Source organism: Bos indicus x Bos taurus, chromosome 7 (genome assembly GCF_003369695.1).
Source record: "Bos indicus x Bos taurus breed Angus x Brahman F1 hybrid chromosome 7, Bos_hybrid_MaternalHap_v2.0, whole genome shotgun sequence".
Classification (NCBI taxonomy): domain Eukaryota; kingdom Metazoa; phylum Chordata; class Mammalia; order Artiodactyla; family Bovidae; genus Bos; species Bos indicus x Bos taurus.
In genome coordinates, this window is record NC_040082.1 from 59,946,492 (window position 1) to 59,955,820 (window position 9,329).

A 9,329-nucleotide genomic window follows, 5' to 3' on the forward strand; every position below is an offset into this window, starting at 1 on the left:
CTGGCTCCAAAGGCCATGAAATATTAAAGACCTTAGGCCAATGAGTGACAGAGGTCATAGAAATAAGGAGACTAGCCAGGGAGATACAGGAACCCTGGAGCAGACCACCCCCCCAGCCCCGGACCCAGTCCCCCTCCACCACCTCCTGAGCCCAGCCAGCCTCCCCCAGCTCTCCTCCGCCGTGGCTGCTTTCTGTCTTTCCATCCAGACGGAGGATGGACTGAGGGTGGGAGGGGCCCGGGGGATTAGTGAGGGCAGGGGACCTTTGCCGTTCTCTCTTCCCTCTGGCTGATCTGTGCACAGCCGGCCCTCCAGAGCTGCCAGCCACCCTAGTCAGAAGGCCAGGAGGCCCGTCAGCACAGCCACTGCCACAGGCACCTCCTGGGGAAGGAGGGGGTAGACATCCAGCTTCCCCTTCACAGAAAAAAAAAAAAAACAGCCACACCACCACTTTCCACAGAGACCAGCGGGAGAGACGGCCATGCCTCACAGCTCAGTTGAGCCAGCCAGTCAACGGTCGAGCAAGCCAGCAGGTCATCCCCCAGCCCTCCCACCGCCGCCCCCTCCCCAGGCTCCACCATCAACTTCATGACCTTGGCCAGTCCCCCTGTCCCCGAGCCTGTGCCTTCACCAGCCCCACCCCACCACAGGTTTGGTGTGAGGAAAAGAAATAAGAGTACAAGTAACACCTTGAAAACCTGCAGGGGGGCTAGGGCCAAGGATGCAGGTAATCCTGTGAGGTCAGGCCCATCGTGGGTCCCATCTCACAGATGGGGAAGAGAAACCCAGACAGCCAGAGTGACGTACCCAAGGTCACACACCTGGCAACTAGCAGAATAAAGACAGAAACGCTAACCATGAGCCATGTGGGGGACAGGAAGTCCTCATCACCATAAAAGCCAACTTTGATTGAATGCTGACTATGGGCTAGCCACTGATGGTGGGCACTGCACAGCCATCCCTGTGTCCGTGTGAAAGTAGCCTTGTGAGGCAGGCATTCTTACACTCCCATTTCAGGGATAAGGAAACTGAGGATCACAGAACATACATGGACCAAAGGTCATACATATATCCAGCTTGGCAGTGACATGGCCAGGATTTGAAGCCAGGTCTGACTCCTGAGCCAGTGGTCAAATATACCTGTTTGGGTGAGGTCAAGGCTGGGAGTTATAAGGGGCCAGTAGCGGGGGAGCTCAGTGATCCTATTGGTACCTGGAACAGCCACCAGGAAAAGGTCAAAAACAAAGTCACAACTGCTAGACCACCAAGGGGTGGTCGGCAACTCCTCTGGGAATAAGGAGATGGGCAGAGCCTGTGGGGACACTGTTTAGGGGCTTGGCCAGAATGATCCTGGTCTACTCAGAGCCCAGGCACCAGATAGCACAAGCCCCTGCCCCTAGCATAGGGCTACTGAGGCCGGTCTATAAACAGTCAGCAAAGCCCCCAGGGCTGCAACCAGCACCCGAGGGTCGGTGTGCCAGGAACTAATCACACTCCACCTCCAGAGCCCCCAGTGCAGGCGGAAGAGGGGGCAAGATCCCCTCCCTCCCTCCCAGGCCCTGTGAGCCCAGAGGGAGGCCAGCATCAGAGGCAGGAAATGAAGAAGAATTTGCGATCTAATTGAGCTGGCGGGGGATTAGGCGGCAGAATGCAATTACAGGGGCTGGAGCAGGGCCAGGGGCACTGACACCCTGAGATGTGGCCTGGCCCAGGTGACTGGGCCGAGCCAGTCTCTGGCCAGAGACACCCTTTGGGGAGTGGAGTGGGGAGAGGGAGACAGGTAGGCAAAGACTGGGGCCAGAGCACTCTTCAGCACACACAGGATTGCAGGTTCCAGCTCCATGAAATACCCAAATCAAGTTTTCCTGAGAATTCTTCCCCAGGGAACAGCCCTATGCACTCTCTCACGGGGAGCAGGCAGAGAGGAACACACGTTCTCACAGGCTCCACTCATGCATATACACACACATGTGTTCATGCTCCCAGGAAAGACCCACAGATCCATGTCCACTTGCATGGGGACAGGCTCCCAACCTGCAGACACACAGCAATGGCCCTTTGTTGCCAGTGGCTCCACCAAAGAGGGGAAGAACACAAAACAAAACAAAAAAATACACCCATGACCTTAAAATCCTTTTATTCCCGTAATCACAGGCTGCCATTGCCGTGGATACGCGCTGTCACCCCGGCCCCAGCCTGTCTCCCTCCATGGCTTCCAAACTCCCAGCAGGCAGGCAGACGGGGAGGCTGCCCAGTTACTGCTGGGGAGGGCAGGGGAGGAGAAGGACCGGGTGGGAGAGGTTCAACACCACACACGTTCACAGACTCAGGGCCTCAACTAGGGAGGGAGAGACTCAGAAAAACAGATGGGCAGACAGAGATACAGAAAGAGCAAGAACACAGACACCAGCTACCAAAGACACAGACCACTGTCAGCATAGCTCAGATATGCCCACTCCCAGAGTTACACACTCTTTCCCAATTCAGTACCACTCAAGGAGTGATACAGTCCCAAATTTACAAGCGTATACAAAACACACAGATATACACAAATCCTGAACACACCCTCTCCAAAATTCTAGGCCCACACAACTCAGAATATACACATTCCTAGATTTACAGAGACAGACCCAACTTTCAGATACAGATTCTCAGGCTCACAACACACAGGTATATATATATGCGATGCAGACACAACTCTTAGATCCATAAACACATGTCCTGATTCAAATATACACAGGCTCAAACTCCCAACACCCCAAGATAAACAGACACACATTCAATACACATAGTCACAGATATATCCATCTTGAGTCATTAGCACACACACTGCCCAGATTCCCACATCCCATACCAACAGACTAGACCTACACAGCCTCACTGAACAGCTGACACTGCCTTTGGCTTTAGGGGGTAGGTAGAATGGTTGGAGATTCCTGGGTCCTTGAGGGGGCAGTCCTTTCTCATTGCCTGCAGCCTGGGAGGTGGGCTCAAAGTTGGGGGGAATAAAGGGGGAAGTAAGAGAAAGAAAAAAAAAAAAAAACTTGAGTGGGATATTCTTGTTGGGCAGTAGCGCGTGAGTAACTGGGGAGGCTTTTTGTGGTCTGGTGAGTTTCAGCTATGAGTGAGAGTTTAACTATTAATACACTTAATCAAGGGCACTTCACACACACACACACACACACACACACACACACACACGCACACCCTACAACCATATACAGAGGCTAGGATGGGACCAGGTGGTGGGGGGGTAAGACAGAGAGAGCCTCAGATAAAAAAGGGGAAAGCTCCATTCAGGGGCCCAGGGGGGTGAGGGTAAAGTCAATGATTCATTTCTGCAAGCCCAGAGGGTGGGGATTGACACATAGTAGGTGCTCAATAAATATACAGTGGGCCAATGAATGAAGAACTGAACCACATATAAAGGGTGGCAATAATAACAACAGTAATGATAAGTGAGCCCCGCCTCATCCTTGGCCAATTGAGACATGCTTCAGAACACCAAGCTGGGGAACTGGCTTTGACTTCATGGTCACCCCAAAAGACATGGGATCTAAGAAAGTAGGCCAGAGTCTGGCTCATCAGCATCCCAGCATCCCTCCACCCTATCCTTTACCCTGGAAAGTCAGCTGACCCCGGCCCAGCCTACACCCCTCCCTCCCAGAGAGACCCCCCCCCAATCTCCATTCTACTGTCCCATGAATAAGTAGGTGAGGTCCTAAAGAAAGCAGGGTATTTAATTCCCATAGACTTGTTTCTTTATCCAGATGGAACCTGCACCCCGCCCCCAACCCTATGAGCCTCAGCTTCTCATTTGCCAAATGGGTAGAAGCTGAAAAGAGGCAAGAGTTGGGGGTCACAGTAGGAACCCATGGAACACAGGCTTAATCTGGCCTGGGCCCTGGATGCAGAATCCTTCCCTTCCCCCACCCAGCCCAGCCCTGCCGGGTGGACATTCCAGGCCTCACGTGATAAAGACGAGGCCGCTGGCCCACGGGTAAGTCAACAGGCTCTGTCGGGGGAGAGATAGGAGGCCCCGGCCAGGGTCACCTGCTGAGCCGGGAAAACAGCCGGGCCCAAATACACACATAAATAAGGCGCCAATGGACAGCCAGTCAGCCAAGGGTCTGTCTTCTGCAGAGGAACCTCTGCCCCCCACCTTGGAAAGGGAGGTGGCATGGGAGAGGGAGGCTCAAGTCTAGCTCTTGCTTCCCTGGGAGAGCCCCAGGTTCCTGCCAAGATTGGAGGGGGGGGAGGGGTGGGCTTCTACCAACGGCCCCAGGCCTAACTGAGAACTCACGAGGCCAACCTCCCTCAGCTGTTCCCACCCCTTCCCAGGGCAAAAATCACCCCCTCTCCCTCCTCCCCAAGGAGAGAGGACAATTTCCGTTCTGGGAATGGGGTGACAGCTGCAGAGCGGGCCACTATCCGCCCCTCCCCGCCCGACCCCGCCAGCTCTTGCTTGAGTCTCATCCAGGGAAACTGCTAAATCAACACTACGCAGTAGTAGGTAGCGCTGGCCTCAGTCTCCCCGCATCGCTCTCAAAAAGGCGTTTGGGAGGCGGCTTCGGGTCTCAGTCCCTGGTTTCCTAAGACGGTAGGCACCTAGGGTACGGGATTGGGGGGGGGGAGGTCTTTCGGGAGGGGGATTAGGGCAAGCTTCGGCCAGCACGCCACCTAAAACCGTCTAATTGAAATGCTCTCACTTGCATGAAGAGCCTTCCCCCGGCCCCCGCCTCCCGCCCCCGCGGGCCGGGGCAGCTGAGGTGGCGCCGGGCGTTCAAATAGCGCTCCAAACAAGTCCGCAGCGACCGCGCACGCAGCCCCCGCCAGGCGGCCCCAGCGGAAAACTTGAAAGGGACTCTGTTTGCCGGCCGCCCTGGGGCGGCTCCGGCGGGGGCGAGGGCCGAACGAACGCACACGCCCCCTCCCCAGCGCTTCCTGCGCAAACGCGGGGAGGCGGGGGTGGGTGGGGGGCAGCCGGCCCACCACAAAACCTCGGCTCGGAACAGCGGCTGCGGCGCAGGGAAAGGCGGAGGTCAAGAGGCTGGCTCGCCAGAACCCCCCGCCCCCCGCTTCAGCCCCTTCTATCCGAAGACGCGACTCTCAGACCACCCAGGGTCCAGGGGGCAAAGTAGGGCGCGGCTGCCAACCCTTCAGACTGCCATCGCAGGAGACAACAGGGAGCAGGTCTTCCCGGAAGAGTCCCTACAGAACCCCCAAATCTGCTGGTTCCTCCTTGCAGCCCGTGGCACCAGCCCAACTCCGCGCACCCCTTCCGATTCCTGAGGGGGGGCACCAAAAAGCGATTTTGCTCCCTCATTGGGCGCTTCAGCTCTTCTGACAGGTCCCGGGAGGCGGCCCCCCGTTTAAAAACCGGGGTCACTCACTTTCTGTGGATCCTACAAATAAACAAAGCCAGGCGCACCCCGCGCTCCCCGCCGGAAAGCAGCCCATTACGGGCGAGGACAACTTCCCCCAGCAAGAAAATTAACACATTCTTCTCGCGGCGGTTCGGCCCCTCGCTCTGGGGAAGCAAAGAGGGAGGGGGGCTCGGGGCCAAACTTCATGGGTAAATTTGGGGCCAGAGCAGCGAAGCAGGCGGCTGGGACACCCACCTCCCACAGCTCCTCAGCTAGAAGAACACCCCCATTTTCCCTCCCTGGCTTTGCATGCTGCTTGGCCACGCGGGGCTCGGGAGACAGGCTGAAAGACTCCCTAAGGCTAGGGAGGAAGGGAGAGAGAGGCCGCGGGGAGCAGTGGTGGTCAGGGGTGATACTTTGACGAAAAAAAAAAAAAAAAGGTCAAACTTGATCTGCCCGCCAGACACCCCGCGGGCAGCGGGGGCGAGGAGCCTGAGGGGAAGTGTAGAAGTGGCCACCGCCCCCTCCAAAAGGAGGGGGAGACTCAGCCGCGCGTCGTCTAGGGCATTAAGAGCAGTGAGTGATGCCCCCAAAAGACAGGACTACGAATGGGGTCTGTTGGGGGGAGTGCGCGCCGGAGATCTCCAATCAGCCGCCCCCGCAGACGGAGCGCGAGCCCAGCGCCAAGAGGTAAAGACACGGGCTCCCGCCGCCCCTGTGCCCTCAAGCTCGAGTACTTGGGGAGGGGACAGTACCCCTCAAGGGAGAGCCCCGGCCCCAATCCAAGGCGCCCAAGCCGCCGTCCCCGACCCTAAAACCCCTCTTTTTGTCTGAACTCAGTGATCTGCGACCGAGCTGACTGCGGCTTGGGGAGGCTTGAGTATAGAAGAGGCCACTGAGCGTTCACTGGAGCTAGGGCTCCTAGCCCCCGGGGCTCCGAGGCTCAGATTACGGGCGCCCCCCGCCACACCCAAACACGGACCCCTCTTTTCCCGTCCCTGGCTCTCCGCACCTGAACTTCGGGGGAGCCCGCGCCGCCAAACTTTCCGCAGACTTGCAGCGAACTCCGGCCCCGGCCGCGCACCGGGCCCCGGGGGAGGAGAGGGAGGTAGGCGGGGAAGGGGAGGGGGCCGGCCTCCGGGGGGGTCGGGGGAGGGCCGTGGCCCGACACCTACCGGCTCTCAGAGTCGTCCAAGCCGCCACTGCCGCCGCCGCCGCGAGGCCGAGGGGGAGGGGCGGGGCGGGGAACTGCGCTCCGCTCTGGGCACCGCCACCGCGGTGCGCTCCGCTCCAGCCGCGCCGCCCGCCGTGCCCGGGTCCGGAGCCGGAGTCACGCCGCCGCGGCTGGCCGGAGGCGGGGAGGGGGGGGGAGCCTGCAGCACCTGCCCCTCCTCCCCCTCCCCGCGGCCCAAATTAAAAAACAACAAAAAGCAACTAATCACCCCCGAGCGTAGCGCGGAGCGACTGGCTGAGGGCGCAGCGTGAGGCGCCCGGACTCAGCAGGCGGCGCGCATGGCTGGGCGCAGGGCTGGGCAGGGCTGGGACGCGGGGCCCGGCTTCGGGGAACAAGGTTCGGCTGCTCTTCTCTCTCGGCTCGGGCGCCTGCTCTCGCCGCCGCCTCTGCTGCCGCCTCTACATCCCCGCTCAGGCTCCGCCGCCGCGCGCCCGCCCGGGCAGGAGCTCTGAACGCTGCCCGGGGGCTGCCGGCAAAACCCGGACCGGACTGCACGCTCCCTCCTCCTCTTCCCCCCCCCCCCCCCCCCCGCGCCACCTCGGCTCCCCTCCCTCCTCCCTCCGCCTCCCTCCCGACGCAGCTCTGGCCACTTGGACGCCGCAGGCTCTGAGGCCGGAGCTGCAGCCACTGCGCCTCTAGCTCCCCGCGCTCTGACGAGGTCGGCCAAGGCTCAGCTCTCCAGCGCGCCCGGTCTTCACCTCTTTTCCCGCAACTTTACAAAAAAATAAGAGGACCTCACCCGTTCTGTAAGGAGTGCATGGGCTTGAAGACGCACCTTACAGGGAAATCCGCCATCCCTCTGCCCTTTCTCGCCAGCCGGCGGCGAGGCTTCAAGGACCAGTAGGGAGGGTTTGGCCGCGCCCCTCAGCTCAGGTGCGCGTGGGGCCGGGTACTCCTAGCCGAGCACTCTTGGAACTAGACGCATGTTCAAAGATTTCACTCTTCCCAGAGCGCTTTCCCATACTCAGTGGGCTCTAGTTCCCAGGGAGAAAGGGGGGCGGGGGGCAGACGTCCCTGTTCCCATTACACAGATGAGGAAACTGATTCGTGAAAGGACATTTTGTTTGCTACGCCGCCCCCAACCAGAACACTTGAGTCCTGAAGCTAAAGAGACCACATAGTGGTGTTCTGAGACGGTGGCCTGTGAACTCTGAGCCTGAAACAGTGCCTAGCACAGCGCCATGCTCAACAGACACTGGCTGAAAGAATAAAAACCCAGTGGATTCAGATTTGGACCCGCACATCCTCACCGTCATTCACTGGCCCCTCCATCTGCCCAGCTTGGGCTAATCCTAAAGCTGCATATGTCGACCTCTCACCACTTCAGAGACCCATAGCGCAAGCCCCGGGTCTTTCCCCAAGTGGAAAGTTTCTTCAGTTCTGTGGAATTCGTGGGGGTGGCTTTGTGCTTCCTGCGCCAGAGAAAACACAGCCCCCAAAGGAGAGACCCTAGCAGGAAAGGGGCAGGGCGGTTGGGGAAGTCTACCTAGGGTTAAATGTTACAGCCTGGGGCCTAGATAAGTGGGAGTTAACTGTGGCAGCCCAGGTGCCTCCAGTCACAGGAGCAGTCTTAGTGGAAGAAGTGGAAGCAGTTCCCACCTCACTGTCTCTTCTCCTCCTTGGTGTTGCTTGCCTGGGTGTTGCAGCGCCTGGGGCCTGGGTTTCACAGGAGCAGCCTGTGGATGCCCACCGTCCAAGCTTTCTAAATTTGGCTTTGGGACTTTGACCCAGCCAGGGGATAGGGGTGTGAGGGAGGTGTCAGAGGGCAGAGTTCATCTGGAATGTGTTGCCTGTCTACCTGCCCTGACCTCCAGGAGTGACTCTCTCGTGGACACCCCCTCCCTTCCTCAAATGCTGAGAAGTGTTCTCTCAACTGTGTGTCAAGGAATGGCTCCTAAGTGGGGCGGGGGAGGCTTTAGCCTCTCCTCTCCAGCAATGTTCCTCAAAGCCACCCCAAACATACCACATGAGGAAAGCAAGGTACTTGATCTGAGAACATAGTTTTAAGACAAATGAACACCTCTAGATTATCACCCCTAAACTGCTTAAAGACAGACATTCTGGCTGACCCTGAGTGTCAGGTACTGTGTTGGACACTCACTTGACTATATGAGGAAAAAGGAGGCAGCGTCACATGCCAAGATGACCAGAGATCTCCAAACACTTAGCCCACCACGATCTACCTTTTCTGAGGAAGCTCAGGCCCAGACTGTGAGGAGGGACTTGTTCCCCAGGAGTCAGCAGCAGGCCTCAGAGGATTAGGACCCAAGAAATGAAACTTCGTCCTCAGGGAACTGCAGCCTAGTGGGGGAGAATGTGGAATCAGGCCCTGCACACCTGAAAAAAGCTTCATGCTGAAATTCATGGGGTGTGGGGGACAGTACCTCCACCTTAGGGAATTACTACTAAATATCCACTTTTTCCCCAAGGACGTCTGCCCACCCTCCCCAACTTGGCAAAGGCCAAGGGGCTGCAGGCTGCAATGGAGATGAGTCAAGTAATCCCAATGGTGACTTTCTCAGGGATGGGTGTTTGCATATGTCTGGCCCAGTTTAGAGTCAATCTTGGAGTCTTCCCCTTCTCCTGGAAATTAAGTAGAGGGAGACCCAGATCCTCACCTCTCCACCCCAGATAGGAACCAGAGAGGAGACTGGCAGAACTGTCCACATGGAAAATGCAACATGAACAGGAAATGCCATGTGCAAGCCATCTGCATAGAACTGTAACCA

The 9,329-nt window shown here is 58.1% G+C and overlaps 1 protein-coding gene across 4 annotated transcripts in view; it reads right to left on the bottom strand.

Annotated features, from left to right (window-relative positions):
- Window positions 1–7,075, bottom strand: part of CXXC5 (CXXC finger protein 5) — a 34,254-nt gene extending 27,179 nt beyond the window's left edge. For 2 of the 4 annotated variants that reach the window (XM_027546298.1, XM_027546302.1), the window contains exon 1: window positions 6,542–7,075. The gene's annotated coding sequence lies outside the window, so the exon portion shown is untranslated. Of the gene's footprint in view, window positions 1–6,378 lie in introns of all 4 variants that reach the window. The other 2 variants (XM_027546299.1, XM_027546303.1) reach the window with 2 other exon arrangements.
- Window positions 7,076–9,329: the final 2,254 nt, after the last annotated feature.